Here is a 17,113-nt window from a genome sequence, read left to right on the forward strand (position 1 = left end):
TTCCCGTGCTGGGGGCCTGCGATGGCTGTGAATGGAGGCAGAGTGTGGGAAACGGGAGATAGCACACTCACAGAGAGAGATGGCTGACGGGAAGCTGCTCTGCCCTCCGCCAGAAGTCCGGGGCTCTGGTGAAGACTTTATGGCAGGAATTCAAGCTTGTCAGGCTGTCAGTGGGGTGGGGTAACTCTTCTTCACACACACTTATTATAAACAAAGCCCCCCAATGCTTTCCCACACAGTCCCGTGAAAGTTTTCAGCCCAAAAAGCCTCATACCGGAAATATACTGAGGTTCAAATTGGCAGCCTTAAATGTTAGCAAAGTGTCTTCGTCACAGTAACAAGATGGAGAAAATGAAACGTTGAATAGAAACAGTTAACAGTGACCAAGGCCAGGCTGGGACAGACAATCCCTGCCTCTTGTGGCAGTGGGCAATTACCTTGATTTCCCCCATATGGTCTCAGACATAGGGTTTCTGTTTGCCCTGCAACAAAGAATCAATTAACATTCCCACTGGAGAGGCCTGGCTTTACCCTGCGGATGGGCTGGAAACCAGGGAGACAGGCTCCTTCATACTCTGTAAATTCCAGCCATGATGGAGTGAACCTGACACAATCACAGAGGTTTATTTTGTATGTGTATGTAGGGTATGTGGACCGTCAGTGAAAGAGAACCCTGTATTTAGTTTGGAGGAGCTTGTGATAGAAAGTTCACTTCCTTTTAATTTCCCCTGTTACAGCGATATATATAGTGGCTATGTGATTTAGAAACACTTCAAATAGTCCTGCATAATTTTATTTAGAAATGGTGCATACTTTTATACACAATATTTTTATCAAAAGTATAGATTCTGGCAAGCCTTTTTTTTTTTTTTACTGAAGAATGATTAGGTCTTTTATATATATATATATATATATATATATATATATATATATATATATATATATATATATATATATATATATATACATGCAGCTGATTCCTATAATGCTTCTGACACACTTCTTCACAGTCCTCCAAACACTCAAGTGGCAGCAGCTCTAATTACAAGCAGTTTGATGCAGCAGTAGGCCTGTCGTTCTCTCACACCTATAGTGTAGGCTACACTTCAAAAGAGAAACCAGTGTCTGATCAGAGTCTAAAAAAAAATCTGCAAAAGATCTCAACTCAAGTCAACTGTTCCTTTATTGGTCCCCTTGGGGAAATGCAGGTGTCATAGCAGCATGGGGGAGGGGGGAGGGGAGGCACAGGCAGGAAAGATAATAATAATATAAATATAAATAATAAAGTAAAACATAATAGTAATAGTGGAATGGCAGAATTCAATCAATCAAAGAGATCCAGTAGAGTTCAAACTTGGTAGAGAGAGATCCAGTAGAGAGAGATCCAGTTGAGAGAGATCCAGTTGAGAGAGATCCAGTATAGTTCAGACCTGGTAGAGAGAGATCCAGTAGAGAGAGATCCAGTAGAGAGAGATCCAGTAGAGAGAGATCCAGTAGAGTGAGATCCAGTAGAGTGAGATCCAGTAGAGAGAGACCCAGTAGAGTGAGATCCAGTAGAGTGAGATCCAGTAGAGAGAGACCCAGTAGAGAGAGATCCAGTAGAGTGAGATCCAGTAGAGAGAGACCCAGTAGAGTGAGATCCAGTAGAGTGAGATCCAGTAGAGAGAGACCCAGTAGAGAGAGATCCATTAGAGTGCAGACCTGGTAGAGAGAGATCCAGTAGAGAGAGATCCAGTAGAGAGAGATCCAGTAGAGTGAGATCCAGTAGAGTGAGATCCAGTAGAGAGAGACCCAGTAGAGTGAGATCCAGTAGAGTGAGATCCAGTAGAGAGAAACCCAGTAGAGAGAGATCCATTAGAGTGCAGACCTGGTAGAGAGAGATCCAGTAGAGAGAGATCCAGTAGAGAGAGATCCAGTAGAGTGAGATCCAGTAGAGTGAGATCCAGTAGAGAGAGATCCAGTAGAGAGAGACCCAGTAGAGAGAGATCCAGTAGAGTTCAGACCTGGCACAGAGAGACCCAGTAGAGTGAGATCCAGTAGATTGAGATCCAGTAGAGTGCAAGGCCTCTGCCAAGGGCTGGAATTCTCCCCATTTTGCCATTAGTAAATTCTAGACGATTCTACTGTATTTGCATGTTGATACATGGTCTGCGATACGATACAAAGAAGACAGTTAATCATGTAACATTTGAAACCGTTAGATTTAACTAGGTAAACTATGAATGCATTATTTAGAATGGATAATGGTATGCATTGGCGAATGGTGAATAACTGACGTTAACGTTACTAGAACGTCTCAGAGTGACTGACTGTTAACGTTACTTAACGTCTCAGAGTAACTGACGTTCTGTTCCGTTATGGCTTCGCTCAGCACCAGTTGCATATATCTCGCTTCAGCATATATACACTGAATAATTTCACAAATGTACCTTTAAATGCCAGCATTCATCTGGCCACACCCCCATCCGCTTACCTATATAAGCAGGGATGGTGCCACACACTCATCTCCTTCTCAAATTTCATCACAAGCAACGTGTTGCTATATGCCCACTTGACGTGGAGAAAAATATATATATATATAGTCTGAGGAAAGGAAGAACAAGGAGATACGTTGACATCATATCTTTATTTTCTCTCTCACTATTTTCGAGAAAATACGGCGATATTGTCTTCGTACTGGAGTGTCTGGAAGATGATGATCATTCTAAAAATCCTCCACCGGTTTTCGTATTGGGAGCACGCCGCTGCATGCTTCTCAACTGCAGTTCCTTGCTGTGTTTGTTGGGGTGAAACCTGTCAGGCCACAGCTGAACTGTCGGACACGCCGCTGTTGTGAGAAGCGGTGGGTTTCATGTTGGGTGAGTACTGTTGCTGGCGGGCTTCACTTGTCTGTTAGTGCTATGGGGGCTACTTGACAATGTTTATGGAAACCGGCCCCAGGCTAGGGTCCTTTGTTCAGCCACCTAGGCGACAGAAGGCCTTGGTCTGAAGACCATTATAGTTTTAACTAGTGGGCCGCGACCATTAACACTGGTGATCCCTGTGTGTTCTGGACGAGTGGATTCTCTCTGTCACCGTGTAGCCCCTTCTTTCATATCCAAATGAGAGTATTCCTTCACGAGGGGATATGTGCATGGATGTGCGATAGCGGCAGATCCATGTTCAAGTCAGCTACACAGGCCAGTTTGGTATTGTGCTGATTCCGTCGGGTGTTGGTAAAATCACCGTTGTAAAGCAGTGTTGACATCTTGTTTCTCTTTTCTCTTAAAAAGTGAGGAGAGGTTCAGAACGGCGGCCTGTCTGGGTGAGTGTTATGTCATTGTATACATGTTCAGGTGATAGCTGCTTAGCTTACGGCTAGCCAGTCAGCTGTTAGCTGCTGCGTTAGCCTGCTGGGATCGCTGCATGGCCTGCTTAGGTTGGGCCTACTGTTAGCCAGTCAGCTGTTAGCTGCGGTGCTAGCATGTCGTGATCACTAGGTAACGTTAGCTTGCTGCTATAGGCCATGGCCTGGCGCGGGGTAGCTTTAGCTTCTCGCGCGCCGCCGTGAGCTCGCTTCTGGTCGCGTGCGCCGTTAGCTCGGCGTCTCGCGAGCAGGGGCAGTAGCGCCCGAACGGTTGGAGCGGCCGTTAGCTTGATGCTATTCTGTTGAACGTGCTTTGATTTTAACATGTTTTACACTCTTGACTACGACGTCATCCTTGACAGGGGATGTTTCGTCGACCCTGCCCTGAGCCAGGACGGCAAGGTTGCGTCAACAAAGGGGACTGTAGTGCGGGTTGGAGCGGCGACGCTGCCCAGTTCGAACAACACAGGAGCGGCTGTGTTCCTACGGTGTCTGTGACTGCACTTCGCTGATCTACGTTCCGGGTAGGGCCAGGTTTGACCAGACCTTATAACACGTCTTCTGGTTTTACTTTTCTAAATGTATTGTGAATAACGATGTTTTTCCCAAAACGTGTGTTGCTGCAATGCATTTAGGATACGACGCGAGTTATGTGTGAACTGGTTTTGTCACTGGCAGTTAGCTTCTCCGTGCAAATCGGGTTGTTGTTACAGATGTGGAAATGATCTGGTTGTTGTGTGAGTAACATCATGTGTGTTGTTATGTACCGTGTACTCACAACTAAGGTAACTAACCTATGAAGCTATGCTTAGTGACAAGTGAGTAAAAGAATGTTCTTTTCTCAGCCTGTGATGACAATGAACAGTGTGTTCACATATTAACAGGTTTTCCTGTTTTAACTGGCCGTATTGAGGGTAAAATAAGAGGATTGTGTTTCCCCCCGGTTCCCTGGGGACTTTTTCATCCTCCTATCAGACATGTTGTGCACTAGAATTGTGTCTTTTGTGTGGTAGGGATGCGATGTAACCCTTAGCTTGATTGCTGAGGTTGTGCTAAAACTGCTGGAGAAACTTTATTTTCCTAAAAGAAAAGATGGTTTGGTCGCTGTCGTGTGTGCTTAGCAAGGCCTGTGGCCGATACTAATCGAGAATGATGTATTCTCTCATTGTGAAAAACGGCGTTCCTCTGTAGAGTGTTTTTGCCATTTTTTGTAGGTGATGATGGGTTGTGTGTGTCATGTGACCTACAACTGGGTTGGACTGGCCACAGAAGCACATGTGTATGTTGGACCGGCCTCTCTATTCTGTGTTTTTTCCTTAGTAAAAATCAGATAGCAGGTTAGCTCATGCGCTGTGTGGAGCTGTCAAACGCTTCATAGAGCTGACTATGACTGTGTCATATTCTCTTTTTGTCATTACATCGTATCATGGGTGTGGGGTCGTAAAGGGGTGAACTGGTAACCTTTCCTCTCCCCCTTGTTTCTGTCGGTCAGGGGTACACCCCCTGTCCTTCAAGGTTCCCGTCACGTGGCGGTTCGGCACGTTACGGGGGGGGGGGGGAGGGGGGGGGGGAGAGTTTCCTGGTCCCACGGCCTGGTATATTGGGCGTGTGCACCGCAGGAATTCCCCCGCCATAGAGTACGTCACCGTGCGCGTCTCTGTTGGTAGGACTTCCGTGTGCTGTTCAGGTCCATGTGATGGATCTGTTTCAGGGGGGTGGTCAGGGCTCCTCCTCACCAAGCGCCTATTCGGGCCTTCTGTGAGTTCGGACTCCTTCTTCCATGTGAGGGAGCCTCCATCAGAGTACAGAGCCTTCCTCCTCAGATTGTCAAAGTGAGTGGACCCTCTAGAAGGGTCCTATTCTATTGTATATGTATTCGATTCAATTCGATTATTGAGTGTGTATGGGTTCAGTGCCTCTTCCCCGGAGAGCCCTAAAACCAATTTTTTACATGGCTCAAGGTGCAATATATTCTTTTCAATCTGTACAGCTCGCGTGGGAAGTCTCTCTGGGGATCCCCGTCTCCTTCCTATGGGAGGGTGGTGGGATGTAAAAATGTGAACATTTTTTACCCCCGGCTGTGTAGACTGGGATACATACTGTTGATGCTTCCTTCTTTTCTATTCAAGAAGTGTTGGAGTTAGGGAGTGTCACACCCCTCTTGTCGTTCCCCTGGGCGCCTTGGGGATTCAATGACAGGTCTAAATAGCCTGTTCATTGATGGGGGTGTGTCCCGACGCACGTATAGTGCTAGCTCGCTGTAAACAGGCGACTGACTGGCACGCCTTGGTTGCTTGTGGTTGAAACAGCGTTTTTATAAAGCAACTGAGATGGGGGTTTTTCCTCTTCCGACGACCAAATCCCACGACCTGGGTTGGTTTTTCGACGGATTCTCGTTCATGTCTGGGGGATGATGACGGAATGGATCTGAACATATGTAGAGGGGTCTCACGCCCTTGGGGTGGGCCACCAGGCGCGGTTCGGCCGAGCGTCTGGGTGGCGCCTTCTTTTCATGTTAAGATCGACACGCATATCTGCCCTTTCTCCTGGAGTTGGCATGTCGGCGTGGTTAGGGCACGGGACTGGTTCTGGTCACGCTGGTCCGGATCAGTTGAACCCGTTGTCCGCCGGGGATGCAGATCTGCTGTTCTGGTACCCTGAGGGACTTGGGCTTTTTTCAGGGGGAAAAATGCCAGGTCGGTCCGGGTGTCACAGGGTTAAGTGCTATGGAGACCCTGGTTGGGTACGTTTTTATTCAGCACTGTCGTACTGGCTTGCGGCCATGCCAACCTGTACACGCTCGATCTCGTCGGATCTCGGCCGCTACACAGGTTGGTCCTGGTTGGTACTTGGTTGGGAGACCGCCTGGGAAGGCCAGGTGCGGTGTGCTTAGGGGCTGGTTCTCCATTCTTTTTCGCTCCTCTCTCGCGCATGGCGAAGAGGGGCCTGTTGGGGTGGTCTTTGACCTCCTCTGGTGACCCTGTGCTTCCCGTATCGCCAGGCCCGGTCCGAGGTAATGTTCGTCGACCCGTAGGCCTGGGTTAACCCTTTTTTGAAAACTGGGACACTTGTACTGCGGTATAGCCGGTGTATACCCGCAGGTGTGTTTTGGAGTTTTTTCTTGAGGGGTTATAGGAACAACCACCGCATTGGGTAACGCCAAGGTGGTTGATTCCCTGGTGTGTTGGAGCAGTGTCAACTCTCGGGTTCACCGGTTGAGGGTGCCCCTGCACGTTCATGACGTCTGCCAATCGTGTCAGCCTTCTCTGCCTCAACCCCTCTGGGTGGGAGTTTTTAAATGGAGGCTTGGTCATGCAACAACGCCAGCATACGCCCCTTCCGCCGGGGCGGCTGTGTTCAGCTGTCCCCTCTGGCGCCTGTCTCGTCCGCAGTCTCCAGGCTAGGGTTAACAGCCTGTTGCCTGGTTTTTCCCCGGTGCGCTGCCTGCTTCCGTTGGTTAACCTTTTTTGTGTGCTTACGGCCATGCTGACTGCCTGTTCTGCAGGGTCAGTGTGCCAGGCGGTGTACTATTGGGGGGACAGGGCCCGCTCGGCTTACGGCCATACCAACCTGAACACGCCCGATCTCGTCCGATCTCGGAAGCTACGCAGGTTCTGGCCTGGTTAGTACTTGGTTGGGATACCGCCTGGGAATACCAGGTGCAGTAACTGAGGGGCCTTTGTCCGAATACGCTGGCGATGTGGGGGGCGGGGCACTACGTGCCCACCTGGTGGGGTCTTGATGCTGGCATCATGGACTTCTCCGGGCCCCCATTCCAGGGAGTCCAGTCCTTTTGGTGGGTCTGGGTCTTCCTTCGCGCTCCGCTGCTACGGCCTTGCCACGGGGTTGGGTTTGCCCTTGACACCGTGATTCTGGGGGCAGTAACGAGGTTGTTCCTCCGTTCGTTCCCGGGTGGCATGCGGGTTGTGCGTGTGTGTAGTCGTGGGGTCAAGCCACGCTCTGCTCACCCTGTGCGTTGAGTTGCTTGAGTGCCTCTTCGCACGGTCGGGTCCGTTGCCCTCCCGTGAAGCCACCAATAGGGGGGGTGCCCTCCATTAGGGTGGGTCGGGGGGCTCGGCCCTCCCTGATCTGATGGCTGTGGGGGGCCTCAGCGGGGTGTATTTGTCGAGCTATGGCTCCCGCTCAGCTCCTGTTATTCAACTGGTGCTGAGCGAAGCCATAACGGAACAGAACGTTAGGTTATGTAGATAACCAAGTTCTGTTAGTTATGGTGCGCTCAGCACCAGGACGCCGCTGCGGCCCTTGATTTTTCATTGTGATGAAATTTGTTGGGAAGGAGATGAGTGTGTGGCACCATCCCTGCTTATATAGGTAAGCGGATGGGGGTGTGGCCAGATGAATGCTGGCATTTAAAGGTACATTTGTGAAATTATTCAGTGTATATATGCTGAAGCGAGATATATGCAACTGGTGCTGAGCGCACCATAACTAACAGAACTTGGTTATCTACATAACCTAACGTTAACGTTACTAGAACGTCTCAGAGTGACTGACTGTTAACGTTACTTAACGTCTCAGAGTAACTGACGTTAACGTTACTAGAACATCTCAGAGTGACTGACTGTTAACGTTACTTAACGTCTCCGAGTAACTGACTGTTAACGTCAGGCTGCTCAACGACGAACATCAACTTGCCCCCCCCCGCATCCCACCCCCGGTGACATAACTCCCACTCCCACATTACAACAATAACTGTGAACCGGACTTGCATTGCTGCACTATACAATACTTCATCCTTTGCAAGTCAACGCCCCCCCCCCCCCCCCCCCCCCCTTCCATCAACTCACTGGACTGAAATATTTATATTTATTAATTTATTTGCACAAGCACTAAATGCACTTGGGACAATGATGGTATGTTATATATTGGGACATTGGGACACTGATACTTTATTACTTTATTACTATATTACTATTATTATTGACATTATTATTTTGCACATGTTATATCTTATGTTGTATGCCAGTGGTGATGTTCCTAACAAATTTCGTTGTACCAACAATGACAAATAAAGATCTATTCTATTCTATTCTATTCTACTTCCAGTGGCGGCTGCTGACCGAATTTTTTGGTGAAGCACAAATTATTATATTATATTATATATTAAATTATATTTTTAAAACATCCCCCACTGTGTGTGTCAGTGGTCAGTGGACACAGATGAAAACATATTAACATTAGGTGACGGCGCACCTGACCAGACACAGATGCAAAAAATTACATATTCGGTGACGGCGCACCTGACCAGACACAGATGCAAAAAATGACATATTCGGTGACGGCACACCTGACCAGACAGATGAAAACATATTAGGTGACGCGTGACGGCACACCTAACCAGACACTAGGGCTGACCCCTATTAATCGATTAGTCGACTAATCGGTCGAAAGGGGCCGTAGTCGACTGGCCAACCTCTTAGTCGAATATAATAAAAAAAATATATATCATTTTTTTCAAAAGAAAAGAGGCATAGAAGCGTGGCTAACGCTAATGGCACGCATACCAGAGGCTAACTGCCTACGAAAACAGGCACACAGGCACTGAAAGAGGATTTCACCCATCTAATGAACACACTATACTAGACAAATATCAAGATGTATCCATCAGTGGACCAATTGCATGCTTTTGAAGGACAAGAAGCCTTCAGTCGACTCCTTCAGACATTAAGCACCCCCCACAGCCCAAATGGAATGAAAAAAAAATATATATATATATATATATATATATATATATAAAAAAAATATTATACTTTTTTTCTTTTCTTTTTTAAGTCGGCCAATAGTCGACTAACGGCACATTTTGGCCAATCCTACTCGACCATCCAAATCCTTAGTCGGGGACAGCCCTACCAGACACAGATCAAAACATATTAGGTGACAGCTCACCTGACCAGATCAAAACATATTAGGTGACAGCGCAACTGACCAGATCAAAACATATTAGGTGACAGCGCACCTGACCAGATCAAAACATATTAGGTGACAGCGCACCTGATCAGATCAAAACATATTAGGTGACAGTGCACCTGGCCAGATCAAAACATATTAGGTGAAGGTGACAAGGAAGCCACAGACTCATACCCCCCCCGACACTCAACTAACCGCCTCGGACAGTCCTTCATACCAGCGGCCATCAGGCTCCACAACAGTGGGCAGGGACTGCTGCCAGACATCGACCTAGAACTAATAGGAACCCAAGTAGGACAATAACACTACCTTATGCATACTGCACCTTATGTGGATACTGTGATACTGTGAATAATGAATAATGTATATTTCAGTTAGTTAGATAGTAAATTATAACACTACCTTATGCATACTGCACCTTATGTGACACTGTGAATACTGTGAATATATATTTCAGTTAGTTAGATAGTAAATTATATTGACCTATTTGTTTACACTGCTTGTGTTGTTTTCACTACCTGTACCCCCCCCCCTTCCCCCATGCTGCTATGATGCCTGCATTTCCCCAAGGGGATCAATAAAGGAATATATTATCTTATCTTAAAAGGAAAGATGAAATTACCTACCTGGGTTCCATCCTAGAGGCAAATCTTTCCTGTGACAAAATGGGATCCAATGTAATAAAACTAAGTCAACCAACAAACTAGATTCCTGTACCGGATCTCCTCTCTGGTAAACAAGAATACCTTGAAGACTCTAACAGGAGCACTCATTCAAGGGTACTATGACTATGCTTGCACCTCATGGTACCAAAGCACCTTAAAGGCACTAAAAACAAGATTACAAACATCACAAAACAAACTGGTCAGACTTCTGCTTGACCTTCCTCCTAAAACCCACCTCACCCCTGCCCACTTTGACAACCTAGGATGGCTTAGAGTAGACGACAGAGCAACTTGCAATGGGCCTGGTCTACAAGATACACTACACCACTAATATACCCATGTGCATGTCGAAATACTTCCCAAAGGTCAGTGAATACCACGACCACAACACCAGAGGGAGTTCCACAAATCATGTTCAACCCAGATAAAATCATTTAAAACGTAAAAAAAAGAAGGAAAAAAATTTATAACTTTTTTTTTATTAAAAGAAAAATCGTCATAACTTAGAAATGAGATTGCATAGGTCTATGAATCGATATCGCAATTTTGTTTCGATTAATTGCCCAGCCCTACTGTGTACAGTAAGTTAGCTTGGTGATCATCATTGTGATGTAATATAAGCTTGGCTAAAAGGTAGCTAATAAATTGGCTAGCTACTGTTAGCATACAAGCTTTTACAAACTGTACTTACTTTTTCATCCACAACTTTTTTTCTGATCCAGATGCATAAGTCCTCTCCATGTTGCTGATTTATACTTCGGTCCTTTGGTGCAAAGTTTAATTTAGCCTACTGTGCTACTGCCACAGTAATGTTACTGACTGGGCTCTCCAAGCCCTCTCCAAGCCCTCTTAAAGCAGGAAATAGGAAATAGGAAATGGTGGTCTGATTGGTGTAAAAAAAAGTGTCAGAACTGTCAATCATTCAAGCCCCATTAAAATGTACGAGTGAGGCTTAGTCTCACTACCCGCCTTTTTTAAACTCAAATACCCTATTTTGATTGGATAATTATATTCTTAAGCCCAACCTGTGCACCTATTTTAGCACTGAGTGATTGACATCTGGCCATTACTGCAGTTATGGGATCAGGCCAGATCAGAGAGCTCAGAGTTGTCACTTGGACATTTTTGAAGAAAAAAACAATTCACTGGCATTGTTTTTTTCACAGAGGAAAACATTTATATAAAAAAAATAAAAATAAAAAGAATAATAATAATAATAATAATAATAATAATAATAATAATAATAATAATAATAATAATAATAATAATAATAATAATAATAATAATAATAATAATAATAATAATAATAATAATAATAATAATAATAATAATAATAATAATAATAATAATAATAATAATAATAATAATAATAATAATAATAATAATAATAATAACAATAATAATAATAAAATATATATATTAATAATAAAAAAAAAATCCTTCTGTATATTACTCTTTCTGTATATTACTAGTGAAGCACTGCCTCACTAGTAGTCATGCAATAACCTCCACTAACTGACGTTAACGTTACTAGAACGTCTCAGAGTGACTGACTGTTAACGTTACTTAACGTCTCAGGGTAACTGACGTTCTATTTCATACTGGCTGCCGCTCAGCGTCATCTGCACGCACTTCACTTCGTGCACGAGCACTGAATAAAAAATTCCACAATGTACCTTTACATCCCAACATTCGTCTGGCCACACCTCTATCCGCTTACCTTCATAAGCAGGTGTGTGGTCACCTACTCGCCTCCTTCTTCACTTTCACCACAAGGAAGTGCCTTCGGTAGATCCCACACTTGACGAGGTTGTTAGCTGAAGAAAGTTGAGACGTGTTTAAAATTTTTCTTGCTTTTTTCTTCTCTCATATATTTTGAAAGAAAAAAGCGAAGTCATAATGTCTACTTCGGAGGGTCGCGCTCGCAACGCTACTCTTCACCAGCGGTTCTCCATCGCCGCCTCTGTCGTGCGTCTTGGAGTGGGATTGAGGCCTCTCTCGTGGTCGGCAGCCACGCCCGGTAGGCGTCCGATGGGTAGTTTGCCTCTCCAAGGAGCTGGTGCACCAGTGCCGTCTCCTGTGCGATGGCCTGGTTCCGGCTCTGGTTCCTCTGATTCCGGGGAGTCGTCCGCTGTTGCGCAAACGGCCTGGTTTTGGTGAGTTGCTGGAGCCGGATGAGGATGCATTGGTCTCTACATGCCCGATGGAGACAGAGGACTACATGATAGAGGCGGACGGGTTCTTGTTTGAAGGCCCGGTGGAGACATGTCCCCTGCCTGTCCAGGTAACACTGGAGGGGGGTGAGATGTCTCCTTGGGGTTCCTCGTCCGCATATGTTGGGTTAGAACCTCCGACTCGGCGGCGGGATGCCCTGCTATCAGCCACATCAGAATGTGGCTCCTTAACCAGTAGTCTGCTGTATGTGAGGGACGCGGGCTCGGAGGAGGAAAGTATGCAGGGAGAACTGCGTGCTTTGTTCCCCGAGCTCATGGCGGCGGCGGCAGTCGCAAACGGCGTGCCGCTGCCGCAGCCACTGCTTGTTTCTGTCCCTGACGATCTCATAGGTCATCTATGGCAACGTCGCCCGGTGAGAGGGGTGGACGTTGTCTACCCATTTTTCCCCTCAATGGCGGCCTACGTCCGTCAGGGCCAGGTGGTCTCCCACATCATGGGCCTTACTCCCGCCTACGTGCAAGTCACGCGGGTGGCGGGTTTGGTAGAGGGCATGAAGGAGGGCGTGCCACGGCTTGATAGGCCGATGACGGCGCTCCTTTGTCCTGAGGTGGTGTGGGAGCCGTTACGGAAGCCAGTTCCCCAAGGGAAATCGGCGAGGCGGTTGGCATTTTGGAGCGACCAGTCATTTATCTCCGGAACACAATCTCTAGCTGCCACTTCTAACATCGCACAGCTGGCGAGATTCATGTCCGGGATATTGATGGGCGGCACGGAGCTGACTGATTTACAGCATGATCAGCTCGCCCAGTCAGCAGGAGCCATCCTGCATCTGATTCAGCCGCAGGCTATAGCCGCTGGGAAAGTGTGCGCCCTGGCCACTCTGATCCAGCGCCACCTTTGGCTGGAGCAGGCGCGTGTGCTGGAGAAGAAGAGGACTCCCCTTCTGACGGCACTGCAGCTGATGACCTCAACCTGCAGGGAGATGCAGGAGGAGCGCTCCGTGCTCCAGCCTCATTTCCCCCCGCCTGATGTTGCCGGTGGAGTCAGATGGCCGCCGCGTCGTCGAGGTTCCTCCGCTGTGGCCGCCGCTGCTACCACCGCCACTGCTGGACCTTCGGCAAAGAAGGCCAGGAGGAGAGAGGGCGCCTCCGCCACTGCAGCCGGCCCATCTACGCCCGGAGGTGAAGGTAGGGATCGTCGAGACCAGCCGCTGATCGTTTACCTTCCCTCCGGGGGAAGGTAAACGAGCGGCTCGTGGCAGGCGTCGCTAAATTCATTGACTTTTTCCCTCTTTGGTCCCCCCATGTTCCCTTCCCGGCCCCACTATGATTTTGTTGAAAAATAAAGAGTCCCTCCTAAGGAGGGACTGTATTTTTTGTTAACAAACTGTGTGTTTATTCACCAAACATATGATGGGGATGCAACGTGTGAATCTTTCGCTAGTATGGGTTTGATAGGAGGGCTAGACGTTATTTTCATGTTAGAGCTTAAGCAAGGCCTGCAGCCTACACTCGGTTGAAAAAGGGGTTTTTCTGCCTCGACCTGAATCTCCACATAAAGGTAGAGGTTAGTTGTGTGCTCTGTTGCTTAAACAGTGATATTGAGCTGCAACACTATTGTGTTGGTTTGCAGTAATGCTCGTATGAAAACGTACCGCGGCTCATCCGCTCTCTCTCTCTATCAGATTTTTTCTGTGTCTTACAACATAGATACGGGTGTCGGGTTCACACACACACAACTTGGCCTTGCTATAAACCCTGTTCACATATATGTCTGTGGCTAGCGTGCATTGGATTAGCTTGCGCTATTCATTGGCATTGCTACTGAAGGTATCATATGGCTGTTGTTGTTGTCATATGCAAGGGTTGGGCTTGCGAGGGGGTACCGGATAAACCCCTCCTTCCCTCTTCTGATTGGTCAGGGTTTTTTTTGGGACTCTCTTTTCATTCGGTCAGGGTCAAGCTGTTAGGCAGCTTGGCACGGGGGGGGGGGGGTTTCCCAGACTCTGCACCTATCACAGGCGATTGAGTCTTGGGTTTCCCCCTGTCATAGCAAACGTCACTAGGCACGTTTCTATTAGACGACGGCTTCCGTGAGTTTAGACCCGTATGTAGGGTCTGTTGTTGTCAAGTTGTCGGGGCAGAGCGTAGGAACTTACTGTTCTACTACGCTCGATATACGTGTAACTTGAGTCGGTTGGTCACATGACTCAATGTTACCATGACTTTTCAATCTATGGCTCACGTGGGAAGTCTCGCTGAGGAGTTCCGTCTCTCCTCTGTAGTGAGGGTGGCGGGATGTAAAAATGTAAAAAAAAATTACCCTCGGCTGCGTCACGTGGGATTCATGTCAGTCGGTGTTTCTTTCTTTTTTAACACTTTAATCGCCGGAAACGCCGAAACTCGTCATTGCCCGCCATGCTCATTCTGCCGAAGACGCCGTAACACATCTTTGATATCAATATTTCAAAAATCTGTGATCGAAATCATATTTCTCTCCCGGGGACCTGAGATATACTGCTGAGCTCCACTCAACTCTCTAACGGTTCAAGAGCGCCATCTGGTGGCCGATCGGCAGGTCGCCCAACAGGAAGTCATGTGGATGAAGTGGTGCTCACCCATATTTTGTCCGGGCACTCGCTATCATTAGCAGGACTCCATCTTGACACAGTGAACACCGATCGGTGCACATAACTCGATAAACAACATGATTTGGACGTATATACTATTATACAACCTGGAAATGGATGGGATATTTCGACATCCCATAATAGAAAAAATTCTATTCCACGCTCATCCCCCAACGGCGCGAGGAAGATACGGTGAGTTTCAGCGTTATTTTCTAATATCTGCTATACTAACTGCTCTGATGATCATATGACCCACACTAGATGAATGATATAACGTTGCCCACGGAATTATAAACGACCCCCCGCCCATCCGGTCAACATCAGATCATACGTAGTAACTTCTAGAAGTACCTCCAGTTGAAATCTTTTATCTGGCACCGATCGCTACCAAACTGTATTTGATCATCAATATAATGCATTTGGGGCTATAAATCAAGTTCTGGAGAAAGCTGCAGAAAACGATAAAAACATACTTGTACTTTAGACCATATTTTAGTATGAATATGTGAATGAAAAAGTATAACGTTGCTACACCCTGAACAATAGATATAGGACATTGAATGGGCCATAATAATGTCAATTTAGCAATACAATTTAAAAAGTTATAGCCCTGCAAAGAAGGGGAACTTCTCCATAGACAAATAGAGCTGGCTAGGGATGGTAAATTATGAATTTAACCATGGCGATCAAAGTGTTAATAAAAAAGAGTGGAGAATATGAAGCACGACAACCTTCTTGTCGTTCTCCCAGGCACCTTGAAGGATCAATGTGGGGTCTGGTTAGACTGTCCATTGATATGTTTTGGGTCCCGATGCATACATAGTGCTGGCTCTGGGTGTTTCTGTTAAGAATCATGCAGGAGGCTAGTATGCCTTGGTTGCTTGTTATTAAAACAGCGTTTTTATAGGGCAACTGGGATGGGTTTTTTTTCCTCTTCCGAGAGCCTGTTACTGGGTCTCGACGGATTCTCGTTCATATCTGGGGGATGTTAACGGAATAGATCAGAACATAGGTAGAGGGGTCTCACGCCCTTGGGGTGGGCCACTGAGCGCGGTATAAATAGGACCGTCTGGGTGGCGCCCTCTTTTCATGTTTTAGATCAACACGCATTCCTGCCCCCTCTCCTGGAGTGGGCATGTCGGCGTGGTTAGGGCACGGGACTGGTTCTGGTCATGCTGGTCCAGGTCAGTTAACCCGTTGTCCGCCGGGGATGCAGATCTGCTGTTCTGGTACCCTGAGGGACTTGTGCTTTTTTCAGGGGGAAAAATGCCGGGTCGGCCCGGGTGTCACGGGGTTAGGCGTTATGGAGACCCTTTGTTGGGTACACTTTGTACCTGGCACTATTATAAGGGGCTGGTTCTCCTTTCTTTCGCTCCTCTCTCACACATGGCGAAGAGGGGGCTGTTGGGGTGGTCTTCTGGACCTCCTCTGGTAACCCTGTGTGCTTCCCGAGCCGCCGGGCCCGGTCCGAAGTAATGTTTCGTTGAAACCATAGGCCTGGGATAACCCTTTTTCTTGAGGGGTTATAGGAACAACCACCGTCTGTGTACCGAGAGGGTGGTTGATTCCCTGGTGTGTTGGAGCAGAGTCAACTCCCGGGTTACCCGGTTGAGTGTGCCCCTGCACGTTCATGACGTCTGCCAATCGTGTCAGCCTTCTCTGCCTCGACCCCTCTGGGTGGGTTTTTTTTGATGGAGGCTTTGTCATGGTGCTCAACAACGCCAGCATACGCCCCTTCCGCCGGGGGGGCTGTTTTCAGTTGACCCCTTTGGCGCCTGTCTCGTCCGCAGTGCTCCAGGCTCAGGTCTACAGCCTGCTGCCTGGTTTCCCCGGTGCGCTGCCTGCTTCCGTTGGTTAACCTTTTTTCGGATCCGTCTCCCTCCCGTCCTCCAATAGGGAGGGTATCCTCCATTAAGGAGGGTCCGGGGGCTCGGTCCTCCCCGGTCTGATGGTTGTGGGGGGCCTCAGTGGGGTACATTTGTCGAGCTTCAGGCTCCCGCTCAGCTCCTGTAGTGCAGATGACGCTGAGCGGCAGCCAGTATGAAATAGAACGTAAGGTTATGTATATAACCAAGTTCTATGAATACTGGTGACGCTCAGCGTCAGGACGCCACTGCGGCCCTTGATCTCGCCTTGTGGTGAAAGTTTGGGAAGGAGGCAAGTAGGTGACCACACACCTGCTTATGAAGGTAAGCGGATAGGGGTGTGGCCAGACGAATGGTGGGATGTAAAGGTACATTGTGGAATTTTTTATTCAGTGCTCGTGCATGAAGTGAAGTGCGTGCAGATGACGCTGAGCGTCACCAGTATTCATAGAACTTGGTTATATACATAACCTTACGTTAACGTTACTAGAACGTCTCAGCGTGA

This window comes from Notolepis coatsorum (genome assembly GCF_963971535.1).
Source record: "Notolepis coatsorum genome assembly, chromosome: 17".
Classification (NCBI taxonomy): Eukaryota; Metazoa; Chordata; class Actinopteri; order Aulopiformes; family Paralepididae; genus Notolepis; species Notolepis coatsorum.